Here is a 14,265-nt window from a genome sequence, read left to right on the forward strand (position 1 = left end):
CGCTTAATATTTGATTTGGAATCCAGCCTGAAAGGTCCTTAGTCCTGTCAAAGCATTTGGTGAGGGGCAAAGAACTAAAGTTTTTAATATGTACAGTGCAACCTTGTTTTTATCCACAATGTTCTGGGGACATCAAAAACATTCAGATGAATGGGCTTTGAATAATTAGGGGTGGGAAGTGACAGACAAAGTGTTTTATGCTACGGGACATAGCGCGGTTTTGGATTAGGAGCAGATTCCGCAAAACATGGGGTGTATAAACAGGGTGATCCTTGGTATGTAGAGGTGCGATTTTTGTTGCTTTGTTTGCTTCTTTGAAGGGCTGTGTTTTGCTGTGTGCATAGTGAACATGTTTTAAAAATGTTGTTATGCAAAACAGAGAGGGTGTTTAAAAGAAACTTGCAAGGGGAATATGTAGCATGCACCTGCTTCTCGATGGGTGGGTGGGTTATATTATCTCATGACACATTGTTTCTTTTTAAGGTGCTGGGCAGGCATTTTTAAGAAATGCTTTATGTGAATGCTGCCTTTTCTCTCTTCAGCTTCAATACAATGATATGTAAAGCATTTCTGAGATAGGTATTGTATTCCAGGCAATTTTATGTTTTTCCTGTTCTTTTTCAAACATCCATTTATTGAGCTATAGGAAGTTTATTTATACTTTGTCAGGATGAATGTGTTCCAGCATTCCTGTTATTTTGGAAATAAAAAGATACTATAGCTAGCAATGCAAAACTCTATCAGTCAAAGGAATGTAAAAACCTTCAAACTGTACCATATTTTGGCATATATTCCTTGGGAACAGTAAGATTATGTTAACTTGTCAAGATTACTGCAAATATAGTTTTGTATTTTGGAGCGGAGGGTGAATAAGTAAGGAATAGACTTAAATCTAGTGATATTCCTGATGAGAACGACAGACTTTATTGGCTCTGTAGCTAACTATTAAAATGTATTTGATTTTTTTCATTTCAAATTTCATGGTTAATGTTATAGTTTTGTAGTTCTCTTCTCTCCCTCCACCCTGTCCCCCAACGAGGAGCATAAAAAAATCAGAGAGATTAACAGAATTCCTCCTAAAAGTGCACAAGCGTTGACTTTGGTAGAAGAAATGTTGCAGTCAATCATGTAACAGTATTTAGGGACTGTTTGAGGAATAATGTACCCCCAACGGTACATAATGAGACTGTAATTCCATTAATGGGTTCTGGTGACGACATAAACCACAAGAGTGCAGCTCTACTACCTTGTCAATATCACTGGAACTCCAAGGTGGAATTACAACCTTCATTTATGTATGTTTTGGAGGTTCCTTATGTCACATTAACATTGAAAATGTGTGGGTACTGCTGAAATGCCACAGAGCCACTTAATTACTAGAGTTACTTAATTATCTTCTGTGCCAAATAGTGTTTGTCATGATAATCTTCTATAGGTACTGTACACTATCTGTATCTGTTGGTTTGGGAAAATTTTCTCTCTACACTGCCCCGGCCACTCAATTCATTAGTTTTCAGGACAGAGTGGACTCTCAAGAGTTGGCCAAAGAAGTGTAAGTTATTTATTCCTTTTCTGTACCCTTTGTTTACAAACAGCCCTCCAAAAGCATAACAAAAGAGAGGAGCTTTATTTATGTTAGGATTCATAACCCAAAACAAAGGATAGCTACAATAAATACAGTAAGTAATGTTAACAAAGAATGCCAATATTAAACTAATATATAATTATTTGTATTATAGTAGCAGTGTGGAACCTAATCAGGTTTGGGGCTCTATTGTACTGGCTCTGTACAGACATAGAGGAAGACACAGTTCTTCTCCAAAAGAGCTAGCAATCTGATGTCAAAGAAGATACAACAAGAGGATGTGACAAAATAAATGATTGGGTGAGGAAGAATAAGGGTAACAGTGATAAACGCATGTTTATATAGACTAGTTAAGTGCTCAGCTTGATGACTAAAGTCACTTAAGGTCTATGTTCTTCAATTATAAGGTATAAATAAAGATATACAATAAATGTCAGCAATTACCACTGTCTATAGTCATTAGCCAAAATAAACTTTTTTTCAGTACTTATCTACATGTGTGCCTTAATTATTTGGCAATTGCTCAGACACAAACTCTGTTGCTTTTTACAGATTCAGACTAACACGGCTACCCCTCTGATACTTGAAACCTTTGATAGAACTTCACTACACTAGGGCTTTATTGAAACTGAAGGTTACCCAAATCACCAATTCCTTTGTGGTGTTTGCTTTCTAAAGCAAAGCACCAAAAATCCTGGCTATGGGACTCTAGTGTCTTATCTACACCAGAAAATTGTCTCTTGCTGATAAGAGTTGTTAGCAAAGGGTACCCTTGAACACCGTTGAACATGATTTAACTGCTAGTGTAGATGGGACAGAACTGTTCTCCACACCGTTGCAGAAAATGTGATTAAGACGTGATTCTACTAGGAAGAGAAAGGATGGCTTGGCTCATTAACAGGATGGAATTGACAGCTAACTTAATTGTTGCAGAACATCCGTGGTGACAACAACTGTATTATAATTCCTTATTTTTTTAAAAATAGTGCAGTATTGTTTTATTTGGTTTTCACAATATTTGAAGTATTTTGCCTCCTTACTAGAGAATGTAGCAATGTTTATTGCCACGTTGTAGAAAATGTGTGTGATACTTACTCAAACATGAAATATTAATTAAGCCATAGCACAAGTTTTTAAAAAATTGAATGGTGAGGGACAGCTAACAATGATTATTCAAGTGGGATACTTCACTGTTTCCTAATAAATTCCATAACCAGAACTATTTTTGTTAAACATTTTTGTCGCTGTGCCATCAAGGATTCTTTTAAAAATCAAAACAGTACTTTATGCTTGTATTGAATCTCTTGTCATGCGGGCTCAACGTGCTTCACAAATATGAGCAGGTCTTGTATCAATCTTGCAGAACAGGAAACTACAACACAAACCAGTTAAGCAATTTACTCTAGTTCATAATGTGAGTCAGTCGGTGAGTTAATAATAAAACACAGATCTCTCCTGACACAAGATGTCCTACAGATTTTTCTCCAATAACTCTCCCATTTAATTGTACCTGAGGCATTCTGGTAAACTGTGGAATGAATAGATAGGTTGAGGACAGGGTTAAACCATTAAAATCCAACTACTTTAGGAAACTGAACTGCAGCAGGCAACTTTTAACTGTACGGCTGGTTGAAACTTAGAATTTCTATTCCACAGGAAAGACCGGCATTTACAATTTCTTTTTGTCCCAAATCAGAATGAAAAGTTAAAATTTTTAAATTTCTTTAAAAATGGAAATTCCCCCCAAAATTATTTTAGAACTATTGAACAACCTTGTAGAAGTGCTGCATTTAGACTTTTCTGTTATATTATCAACATGAAATGTTTCAAAGCTTTTTGTAACATTTCAAAGAAATCTATTGATTTCTGTTTGAAAATTTTCAACCAGCTGCAGTTATCAGTCACATTTTCCCCTGCACTGGTGTTCTTAGTGTATGCGCAATGTGCCTCAGGTGGCATATGACTAGGATTCGTCACTGAATTTGGTCGGCTGGTTGGATCATTGAAAGAAGGAAATATCCAAACATCCCCTCATGCAACCCTCTCCTCCTCCAATTTCAGCATTGTTACAGAGACTGGACCAATTTTTCAAGATTTATTGAGAACTGATCACTTTGAGTAAGGTTGAAGTCCATAAAATATTCAGTTAGATTACATCACCTGGTTTTTGTTTGAGAGGTAGGAAAAAATAATAGTCGGCAGTTATGTAGTGCTTTGCATATTCTAAGTGTTTTATAAGTATTAACTAATAGATATTGTAGGCTCTTTTGAGAGTCAGTTGCTATTGTAAATGGGGTTGGAATGATTAAGTTAGGTATAACCTCTAGTCTCTCCTTCCCTCTTCTCTTTGTCTATATATTTGGGTTTCTTAATCGTGTTTATACGCTGCAAAAGGCTTAGAACGCATTTGAAGATGGTGATGGGGGACACTTTATAAATGGAGGATATCATTTTCATGTGATAAAGGCTAGGTCTACACTACCCGCCTGAATCGGTGGGTAGAAATCGACCTCTTGGGGATCGATTTATCGCGTCCCATTGGGTCGCGACAATCAATCCCCGAATCGATGCTCTTACTCCACCAGCGGAGGTGGGAGTAAGCGCCATCGACGGGAAGCCGCAGAGGTCGATTTTGCCACTGTCCCTACAGCGGGGTAAGTCGGCTGCGATACGTCGAATTCAGCTACGCTATTCACGTAGCTGAATTTGCGTATCTTAAATCGACCCCCCCCCCGTAGTGAAGACCTGCCCTTAGAGTCTGTCCCTTTTAATGAAACTTAAACTCTGACATGCCTCAGTCACTTTTGAAAATGGGACTTAGAAGCCTAAGTCTCAAGCACTTTTGAAAATTTTACCTGAAATTATTAATTTGTCCATGATGTTAATAAATAATTGACTTTAATTTTTAAAATACTTTAAAAATCACCTTATTGTTTTACTAGTAAGCCATCTTTTCTACATTGCATTGAATCTGTGTGTAGGGAAATATATATCAATTTACATTAATGTCCCTTTAGCACACAAGGAGGCCATTAAACCTCTCAATTTCAGTGCTTCTCCTAAAAAAATGGACTAGTTGACAACACTTTCTCATTCAGAGTCTGAGTGAAGCTGAATCCATCATGTGATGGCTTTTACCATTCTTGCTTATCACTCTGAGAAAATGACTCTGACTAGAGAGCTTAATGTATCAAAACAGAACAGATCAAAAGGAAAATGTCTTTAATATGTAACTTTCCAGTTAGAATCACATACATATGGTATATATAAATATACCTCTTTTTAATTTTTTTCTCTTTTTGATATTAAGATTTTAGTAGCACCTCGGTTTTTCTGTTACATTGTTAGGTATTTTTCTTGTAGAATGTTTGTTATAACTAGATATGAAATTAGTAGCAAGTGACAAGTCATGGTTGAAGCAATTCCAAGAGCTTGATATTAACAGTGGATCAGTGAGTTCAATCCAGAAGAAAATATTGTTAAACTACAGTAGTAGTAATTGTGCCCTTTCCAAAGGAATCATATTAACAAGTATGAATGCAATAAAACCTATTGAGAAGAAGCACAAAAATTATTTGCAGTTCTAACTTGCTTGAATAGTTTGAGGAGACATATTTATCTGATGAGGTTTTTTTTTATGCTTGGCTGCTTCTGGAAAAGAGATTTTGGTATTTGCTATTTCAGTTAGGATAAGATGTTCTTTTTATTTTAATGTTGGTCTAGAACTTCTGAGTCCACATATCTTGTAATCTTACAAATTATGTAAATAAATGTGCAACACAGGCAGTGTTTCCTGTGATTGAATATTTTTCACCCTTGAGTGTTTGCTGAACAACCTTTTTTTCTGCTTTAAATTATCAAGTTTGTGCTGTGTTGAGTTGTCCATTATTGACAATGGCCCCAATTCTGCAATTCTTTGTTTATGGGCTCACAGCTACGCCCATATGGAGCCCAGATGAATCAGCAGGGCTCCATGTGGGTGCCCACCTGCACATAGAGAATTACAGGATTGGGGCCAATGTTAACACTTAGGGCTAGATTCACAAAGAGGATTTTGACTCCTAACAGCCACTGTAGGCGCCACTGGCAATCACAGAACCATTGCTCAGCAGCTGCCAAACCTTGTAGGCACCTACATTTCTTCTACGAGGTATGTGCAAAACCACCTAAGCCCTGACACTGTTGAGCAGTTCAGTGCCTAACTCTTTTCTAAACCCAGGGAGGCGTCTCAAACTACGTTTCCCCGCCTGTCTTGCCTGCAGAGCCCGATCCAGTAGTCATGCTCTGATCATGCCTAACCTACACAAAAGAGAGCAAAGAGGAGGTGCTGCTGCCCCCTTTATATCTGTTAGCCCAGTATTTACAGCACTTGTCAGGATATGAGAGATTCATGTTCAAATCCCCACTTTTCCTAATTTGGAGTAGCTAATTGAACTCAGGTCTCCTGCCTCCAAGGTGAGTGCTATAACCAGTGGGCTATCTGAGGGTATTTTGAGACAGGCCTCTCTAAATGTTTCCTTTTGAAGCTGTTCTGCTTAAATAATCATTGGGCCAGAGAGTAAGTGTGACTCTATGTAGGCCACTCACTTGGGATATGGGAGACCTGGGTTCAGGTCAGTGCTCTGAATCAGGCAAAGTGGGGATTTGAATCTGGATCTGTCACATCTGTCTTGAGTGCACTAACTATTAGGTACAAGGTGGGTGCGGGGGAGTGTTAGCTGTGCTACATCCTCCTCCTTGTTTTTTTGGCAAGAAAAGACTAACCTATCTTAGGCTGTGAATCCTGAATGGAGGGAAGTGCCTCCTTCGGGCCACGAATTAGGTGCCTAACTCACTTTAACAGGTGGGACCTAAGGCATTTCTCCTCTCTTCAGCATTTCCTACTGGCTAGATTAGGCATCTCCCCACTCATCATACTAGCTTCTGTGAATCTCTTTAAGTGTCTAACTCTCCCTGTGCATTCTTTGGGACGCTTGGGTGCCTGACTTAGGGTTGTGAATTCTGCGAGTTGGCAGGGAGTCTAAAAGGTGGACATTGCAACATTCAGTGTTGCTATGACTAAGTCTTCCTTGTAAGTCTAGTCCTTAAAATGTGTGCATGTTCTATGCTGTATAATGTAGACTTTCATAAATCTATAAGATAAAATAAGAGCAGCAATCTTTGTTTAATAGTACAAAGAGGACAAAGCCTGTGGTTAACGTCCTGGAAGTAAAAATTATGATTGTTTTGACTAATAGAATTATATTGATTGAGAAATTGCTAATATAGGGACAAATTCTGATCTAATTTACACCAGTATAAATCCAGAATAACTCCAGTGACATCAGTGGAATTAATCCAGATTTGCAGTGGTATAAATGAGATCAGATTGTGACCTGTAGTTTATCTAACTCCTAGAAAAATAATATATTTATTTAAAATAAGCTATAGCATGCTGATTACCTTAGTTTACAGAATAAACAACTAAGAAGTGAGCACAAATCGCTGTATCTTGGTAGTTTACTTAATCATAATGTTGGTAGAAGTGGCCAGCTAAATTCCATTGTTACATTGGTGTAAATCCAGAGCAGCTCTAATGAAGTTACTCAAAATTCTGATCTGTGCACCTGAAAACAGCATTTTCACCTAGTATTAATTCCTTTAAAAGTGTGTGTGTGTGTGCGTGCATGTGTGTGTGAGAGAGAAATGTCTTTAAAAAACTTCCAACTACAGTATTTTGAAAAATGAAATAATAGGATACATGGTTAGACTTGTATTTTAAGTGAATGGAAGAGGCTTTTATATGATAAGGCCCAAGTTCAGGCCCTCAAGTTTCTATGTTTCTTCTGCAAAAGCTTGTGGCCTAACAGCTAGAGCTCAACAAGTGCTGTGTTCCTAACTCCACTCCGCATGTCATTGGTGTCCTCTATATTAATGAGGTCTAATCTTGCATTCTGGCTGTATTTGACTTTTAAAATGTATTTGTAATTTTTAAGCCTCCACATATATCCTATTAATTTATATACACTTTGTTTTTTGAGGATTTTTATTTCATTTTTAAAAATTAAAATACAAACTACTCTAAAAATGACTATCACAAATTCACAGTGAGGCTCCATGTTTGCTGTCTATTGATTTCTAGAACCAGTTTTCTCTCTTTACTGATAAAAAGATATATTTTTTAAACCACCAGTGTTGCAGGCTCAGTCTACAATCTGAAAACCAAGAAGGGTTGTTTTTGGCTTGTGTATAGTAACCAGTAATACAATTCTGAAGGCTAATTGTTTTACTTGGATACACACATTAAAGTCTCATTAAAAATACTCCAGGACAACCCTCTACTCAATGGGCATTTAGCTTGGCCCCAAAGAGGAAACACCACATACAGATGTATACGTCAAGACCCTCTCCCCCATAGCCGTTCTACCATCAACACTGCACGGGCTGCCAAGCAAATGCCAGAAGAAACAAAAACCAGGGTATACAGCCTCCTCTACCTCAGCCATTCAACCCCTTCCACCATCCAGGGTCACTGTATGCAGTGCGAGTTGAGGCGATACTAGAGCCAATGAAAGCTTTATTCCATCCTCTTTGTTTCACTAAAAGAGTGGAAAGAAAGTACTATGTACCCTCCCTCTTTGATTCACTAAAAGAGTGGAAAGAAAGTACTATGTACCCTCCCATAGGCTTGAGTACCTTTCATAGAATCATAGAAGATTAGGGTTGGAAGAGACTTCAGGAGGTCATCTAGTTCAATCCCCTGCTCAAAGCAGGACCAACACCAACTAAGTCATCTCAGCCAAGGCTTTTCTCTGGTAAATGAGGGCAGACTGCAGGGAGAACCTCACTGCAGGAGGGGCTGGATGCAGCAGACTTGGCCGCTAGAACCGTGGTTCTGTGATGGCCAGGTATAGATCATCCTGGTGACAGTCTTCTGGTCCCTATGAAGTCCAGAGTACTATCCAGGACTTGACATTCAAGGGTCCCTCTCTGTTCTCGAACCACACAGACAGCAAGATTCATGGATTTAAGGACTCTAGAGCTACTCTGAAGTCCTTGGGTCTGTATACACCTGCTACAGTGAGGAAGTAGTCAGCCACAGCAGACACACCAATATTCCACTCCTCCTTGGCAGAAACAGTAGGCCTCCCCCTTCTGCTGTTCAGCTCCAGCTCTGGTGTTTCGATGGGCCAGTCAAGGTCGACATAAGTCTCCATCTCTCCAGACCCGAACCTCCTCACTTTCTCAAACTATCTGTCCATCTTCTGCCGTGCTTGGTCCCAGATTACTTTGGATAAGTGGGTCTTGAGCATTGTGTAAGTGGGATATACTCTGCAGTTTGTTTCTACCTTTCCTGCCTTCCCTTTCTCCCCGTCCCTCTTCAGGGACCACTCTCATGAAAAACTCTTTATCCAGGAAGTTCAGTTGCTCTTTTGCTCTGGAGCCATAGAGGAGGTTCCATGTTGTCTCAGAGGAAAGGGGTTTTATTCCTAGTATTTCTTAATCCCAAAAGCAAAGGGAGCGGGGGTGTCATCTCAACAAATTATTTAAAAAAATAAAATTTCTCATAGTCACCCTAGATTCTATTATCTCTTTCCTGGATCCTAAGGACTGGTGTCAGTTTAAAAGATGTTCATGTGGCAATCAATCAGGTCCACAGAAAGTACCTCCAATAGCTGGTAAGTCAAAATCATTACCAGTTCACTGTACTATGTTTGGGCCTATCAGCAACTCCCACGGTTTTTATGAAAGTCATGGCAGTAGTAGTCACATTCCTCTGAAGATTGGGAGTGCAGGCTTACCCCTACCTAGGTAACCCAGTCCGAATGGCAAATGCAGAGGAGTGTTGCCTTGATCCAGTTAACGTTCAGTGCTCTGGGTCTGTTAATTGACACACACAAAAAATCTGTCCTCTACCTAGTAAGAGGATAGTGTTTATAGGGGAAGTACTGGACTCATCTGAAGCCAGGGCTTTTCTTCCACACTCCAGGTTTCAGGCAATTTGATGGATTGTTATAGATTTGAAGGCTAACTTGGTCACAACAATATGAACTGTTTGCGGTTTCTGGGTCACATGGCCTCTTGCATCTACGTGGTTCAATACACCAGACTGAAACTCATTCCCTAGATTGGTGGACAGATCCAGCCAGGACTTAGCTTTCAGTTCTCTGACATTGATGCGTAAAACTATCAGACTGGTGTGCCAAGTATTTTATCGCAGATCAGGAAAGCAGCCTTTTCGTCCTCACTGCATCTATCAATGAAAGTGACATTTTTGGTGACCTTTACCTTGGTCAGAAGAGTAGGGATGGTGCAGGAATTAATGTTGGGATTTTTTAAAGACAAGGGTTACCTGTGTCCTCATCCAAAGTTTGTCCCAAAGATGGCTTCCTCTTTCAACATTAGCCAGTTTGTTTGTCTGTTTTCTACCCAAAACAACATACAACCAGAAAGGAAGAGTATTTGCATACCTTGGATATCAGAAGAGCTTTGACATTTTACCTGGACAGAACCTGTAACTTTTGTAAATCCTCCAGCTATTTATAGCAGTGTCAGACCGAGTAACAGGTCAATTATTCTCTACCCAGAGAATTTCTTCCTGGATCACATCCTGCATATGGATGTGCTGTTGTGACCTGGCTAATGTTGCTCTGCCCAACAGAATCCGAGCTCATTCGACAAGGTCGCAATCTGCCTTTCGACACAAGTTCCAATTGTGGATGTTTGTAGGGTGGCAGCCTGGTTTGTCCATGCGCTTGCCTCCCACTGTGCTGTGGCTCAAGACTACAGAGATGATGCTAGAGTGGGATGAGTTGTTCTCCAATGTTGATTGAAATAGAGTCTGATCCTGCCTCTTGTCTTACAGCTTGTGAGGCACCAAGCGTGGAATGCACATTGCAATCACAAGAACATTAAATGGTTATGAACCTATTCTGTAACTGTTGTTCTTCGACATGTGTTGCACATGTCCATTCTATGACCCACCCTCCCATCTCTTTTCATCAGAGTTGGGGCAAGAATGAACTGAGGGGAGCTAGCAGTGGCTCTGTCCTTTACAACTGCATGGCACATGACAGCTTGGGAAAAGTTGCCAACGGCAGTGCGCTGGACACACCAATAACCAAAGGGGAATGGGTATGTGCAACACATCTTGAAAAATAACAGTTATGCAACAGCTTAGTAACCATTTTTTCATCTATCTATCTTATAGAATTGGAAGGGACCCTGAAAGGTCATTGAGTCCAGCACCCTGCCTTCACTTGCAGGACCAAGTACTAATTTTGCTCCAGATCCCTAAGTGGCCCCCTCCAGGATTGAACTAACAACCCTGGGTTTAGCAAGCCAATGCTCAAACCACTGAGTTATCCCTTCCTGAGTGCTGGTTTATAGACTGATCTGGCATGACAAATGTGGAAGTTACACTCTCTTCCACATACGATACTTTGGATCCATCATGGGATTAAGTCAGGTAAGGTTTAGCCTAATTGTTTTATGGCTATAGGGCTCATGAGAATGACGTTTAAATGCATTGACAATGCAAGCTTGCTCAGGTAGTCTCCTGATATCCTAATGCACAAAGCTTGTTCTTTGCTAGGTGGTTGTCAGTCAGCAATAAAAGAAATTTTAAAGGGCTACATGGCCAAAAGACATCTTGACTGAATTCCCTTAAGGAGCTAGGTCAGGAGGAAGAGTGGGAAATCAGTTGAGTTGCTGAATTTTTTTTTTTCTCTCTCAGCTTTCTCTAACCACATGGAATTAGGAAAATGTCTCTGTTTCCTTCTCTGCAAGAGCCAAATAGGGATAGAGACTGTGAGAGACCTTTTCTCTGGCAATCAGTGGCACAAGGGCTAAGTCACCACTATCCCTAGGAGAAGAAGGTGAGGGAGGCCACGTTTTATGTAAATTATGTAATGAGCTGCTTTGCATACTTGGAAGTAATTTGCATATAGCCATTCTCTTTAATTTAAAAATATTATATGTGATTTAGTGTTGGCAAAAGGTGTCATATTAATTATCAAGAGGGCAGCGAGACACGTCTCACATGCAGTGTCCTACCACTATGCCTCATCCCTGATCTAAGAGGGCAGTTTCGCTGAAGTAACAGACAGTTTATTTTCCATGGCCCATGCAGTTCTTAATCCCTTCTGAGTCTGTTAATACACAGTGTTGTGATGAGTCTGTGATGTGGGAGTTGTAAAAGAGGTCCATCCAATTAATCTCATGCAGGGGCCAGCTAACATCCATTAGGTGGGATGGGAATGACTTTCAGTCCCTATTGAGCTGGGTTGAATTCAAACTGGTGACCTAGAAGTGAAAGCTGGTGTAGCTCATCAGCAGTGCGGTAAACCGTCAGTCTGTCTATAATCTCATAGGAAGATTATATAATACAAAAACCTGTGTTGAAAGCATGTTAAGATTTTCTCCTCACTCAATCTAGCTGATAATTTTTTTAAATGGTTCATAGTCTGGCCAGACCTTGGCCCCACCCTCTGAGAAATGTATAAGGTGATTATTTCAGCCCTCAGGTACATAACTACTGCTGCTCTGGTTGGAGAGGGGGAAGGTATTAGGTGCAGCAGCAGCAGCTCTGGTGAAAGAGGGACACCTGCATCTCCAACAAAATATTCTGTAGAGCCTAAGACAGTTTCCCAAAAAGTGGAGCATCCCCTCGATGCTCCCATACATGTCCTGGAGGGGGCCCAAAGGAATTGCTGGCGAGGAGTAGGAGGATGGCCTCTCAATAAATCTCTAATCTCAGCTTTCAATTTTGTAAAGCAACAATCAAACAAGTCTCTAGCCATTATGGTTGCAAAGAAAACCCTGAAAAAGTGACCACCAAACTTAGTACAAACTTGTAGATTCAACAGAGAAGTCAAGAACTTCAGGGACCATGGACACTGAACTACCTCGGTTACCCTTACAAGAACTTACCTTTCTCTGCCACCGTCCCAGAGGTATATTGGGAGGGCATTGTGTGTAGGATGATTGCCCTGCTGCTCCCCTCTGTGTGAACAGAGGGCCTCATTCAGAAGACGCCTTTAATGGACACTAAATCACTTGCAGTTGTTTTTAAACTGAAGTCTATATGCAAATTACTTGCAAATGTGCATATTTCTCATTAAATAGTTTGCATACAATGTCACACATGTGGCTTCAAAAAACTTGGCAGCTATGGAAGGAGTTAGCAGATATAAATAATAACCTTTGACTTCAGCATGAATGCCACTGTAAATTAATGTGAATTTGGTACAAAGATTGAAGGTAGAATATGGTATCTGTTAAGTGGGTGAGGGAAACCCCAAAGTGGCTAATTTTTCTTCCCTACATCTTTGGGCAGGGGACAAAGGAGCCTAGTTGTGACACACTTTTCTTTTCTCCTTCTTCTTTGGACAGAGGCTCAATCACAAAATCAGAAGCAGAAATGACAGCACTACTGCACTCTGCATCTTTATGCCAGCGAACACTTAAAAAGTGATGGAGAGGTGACTCTCATCCTATTTATTTGCCTTTTAATCCTAGAAAAATGGATACGCAAATCTGATTGATATTTCTCCAATAAATGATCAGTAATGAAAAGTTATTTTTTCAGGGTTGCAGACTGACTGAAACAGTAGCGGAGGCCATTCTTCTCAGTATATTTTTCTGAAACTTGATGATGATGATGATGTTTTAAATATCCAAATAATTTGCTATGTCTTTATGTCAATGATTCACATTAGAAGATTTTCTTTGCAGTCATAAAGACAGGTCAGACTAGAACTTTGCATTACAAAATATGAATTTTTAAATTCTGCAGAATAATAATCTCTTCTGAGGAGGTTGACTGAAACATCAAATGGAGCAGATCTGGCCTGCTGCATGGGTGATTGCTCTCCTTGTGTTAACATGTTTAATACAATACTAAAATTGAAGATTTAAATGCAAAAATGTGGATACTTCAAACCTCAGTGCAATATGAACATATTATGTGTTATAACATGCCTCAGTTAGTGTGGCTGAGGAAACCTAAATTTTTGAATATTCTGACTTGTATATTTCCATTTTCATTCTTTATGTTGCAGAGGTAACTTATTAGAAACATTCATTTGGCATGGTATATGGGTGTTTAAGTTGAGATATTCAAGATCTTAACACGATACCTATGGCTTTACTAGTCAAGATGTAATCAGCTGAGATGGCTTGGACCAAGAGATCTTGCTTTGCACCTCTTTCTAAATATATACATTCATATAGATTCCAACACCAAAAGGGACTCATTGTGATCATCTAATCAGACCTTCTGTATAACATGGCCATAGAATGTCCCCAATATAATTCCTAGAGTAGATCTTTTAGAAAAAAAATCTAATCGTGATTTAAAAATTATCAGTGATGGGGAATCCACCATGACCATTGGTAAACTGTTCCAGTGGTTAATTACCCTGACTGTCGAAAATCTATGCTTTATTACCAGTCTGAATTTGTCTAACTTCAGCTTCCAGCCATTGCACTGTTATACCTTTCTCTGCTAGAGCCCATTATTAAATATTTGTTCCCCAGTAAGTACTTAAAGACTGTAATCAAGTCACCCCTTAATCATCTCTTTGTTAAGCTAAATAGATTGAGCTCCATGAGTCTATCACTAAAGCAGGGTTTCTAATCCTTTAATCATTCTTGTGGATCTTCTCTGAACCCTCTCCAATTTATCAACATCCTCCTTG

At 39.5% G+C, this 14,265-nt stretch overlaps 1 protein-coding gene across 2 annotated transcripts in view; it reads left to right on the forward strand.

Annotated features, from left to right (window-relative positions):
• Positions 1-14,265, forward strand: part of CTNNA2 (catenin alpha 2) — a 747,858-nt gene that overhangs the window by 823 nt on the left and 732,770 nt on the right. The gene's annotated exons all lie outside the window — the stretch shown is intronic.

Source organism: Malaclemys terrapin, chromosome 5, assembly GCF_027887155.1.
Source record: "Malaclemys terrapin pileata isolate rMalTer1 chromosome 5, rMalTer1.hap1, whole genome shotgun sequence".
In the NCBI taxonomy this organism is placed as follows: Eukaryota; Metazoa; Chordata; order Testudines; family Emydidae; genus Malaclemys; species Malaclemys terrapin.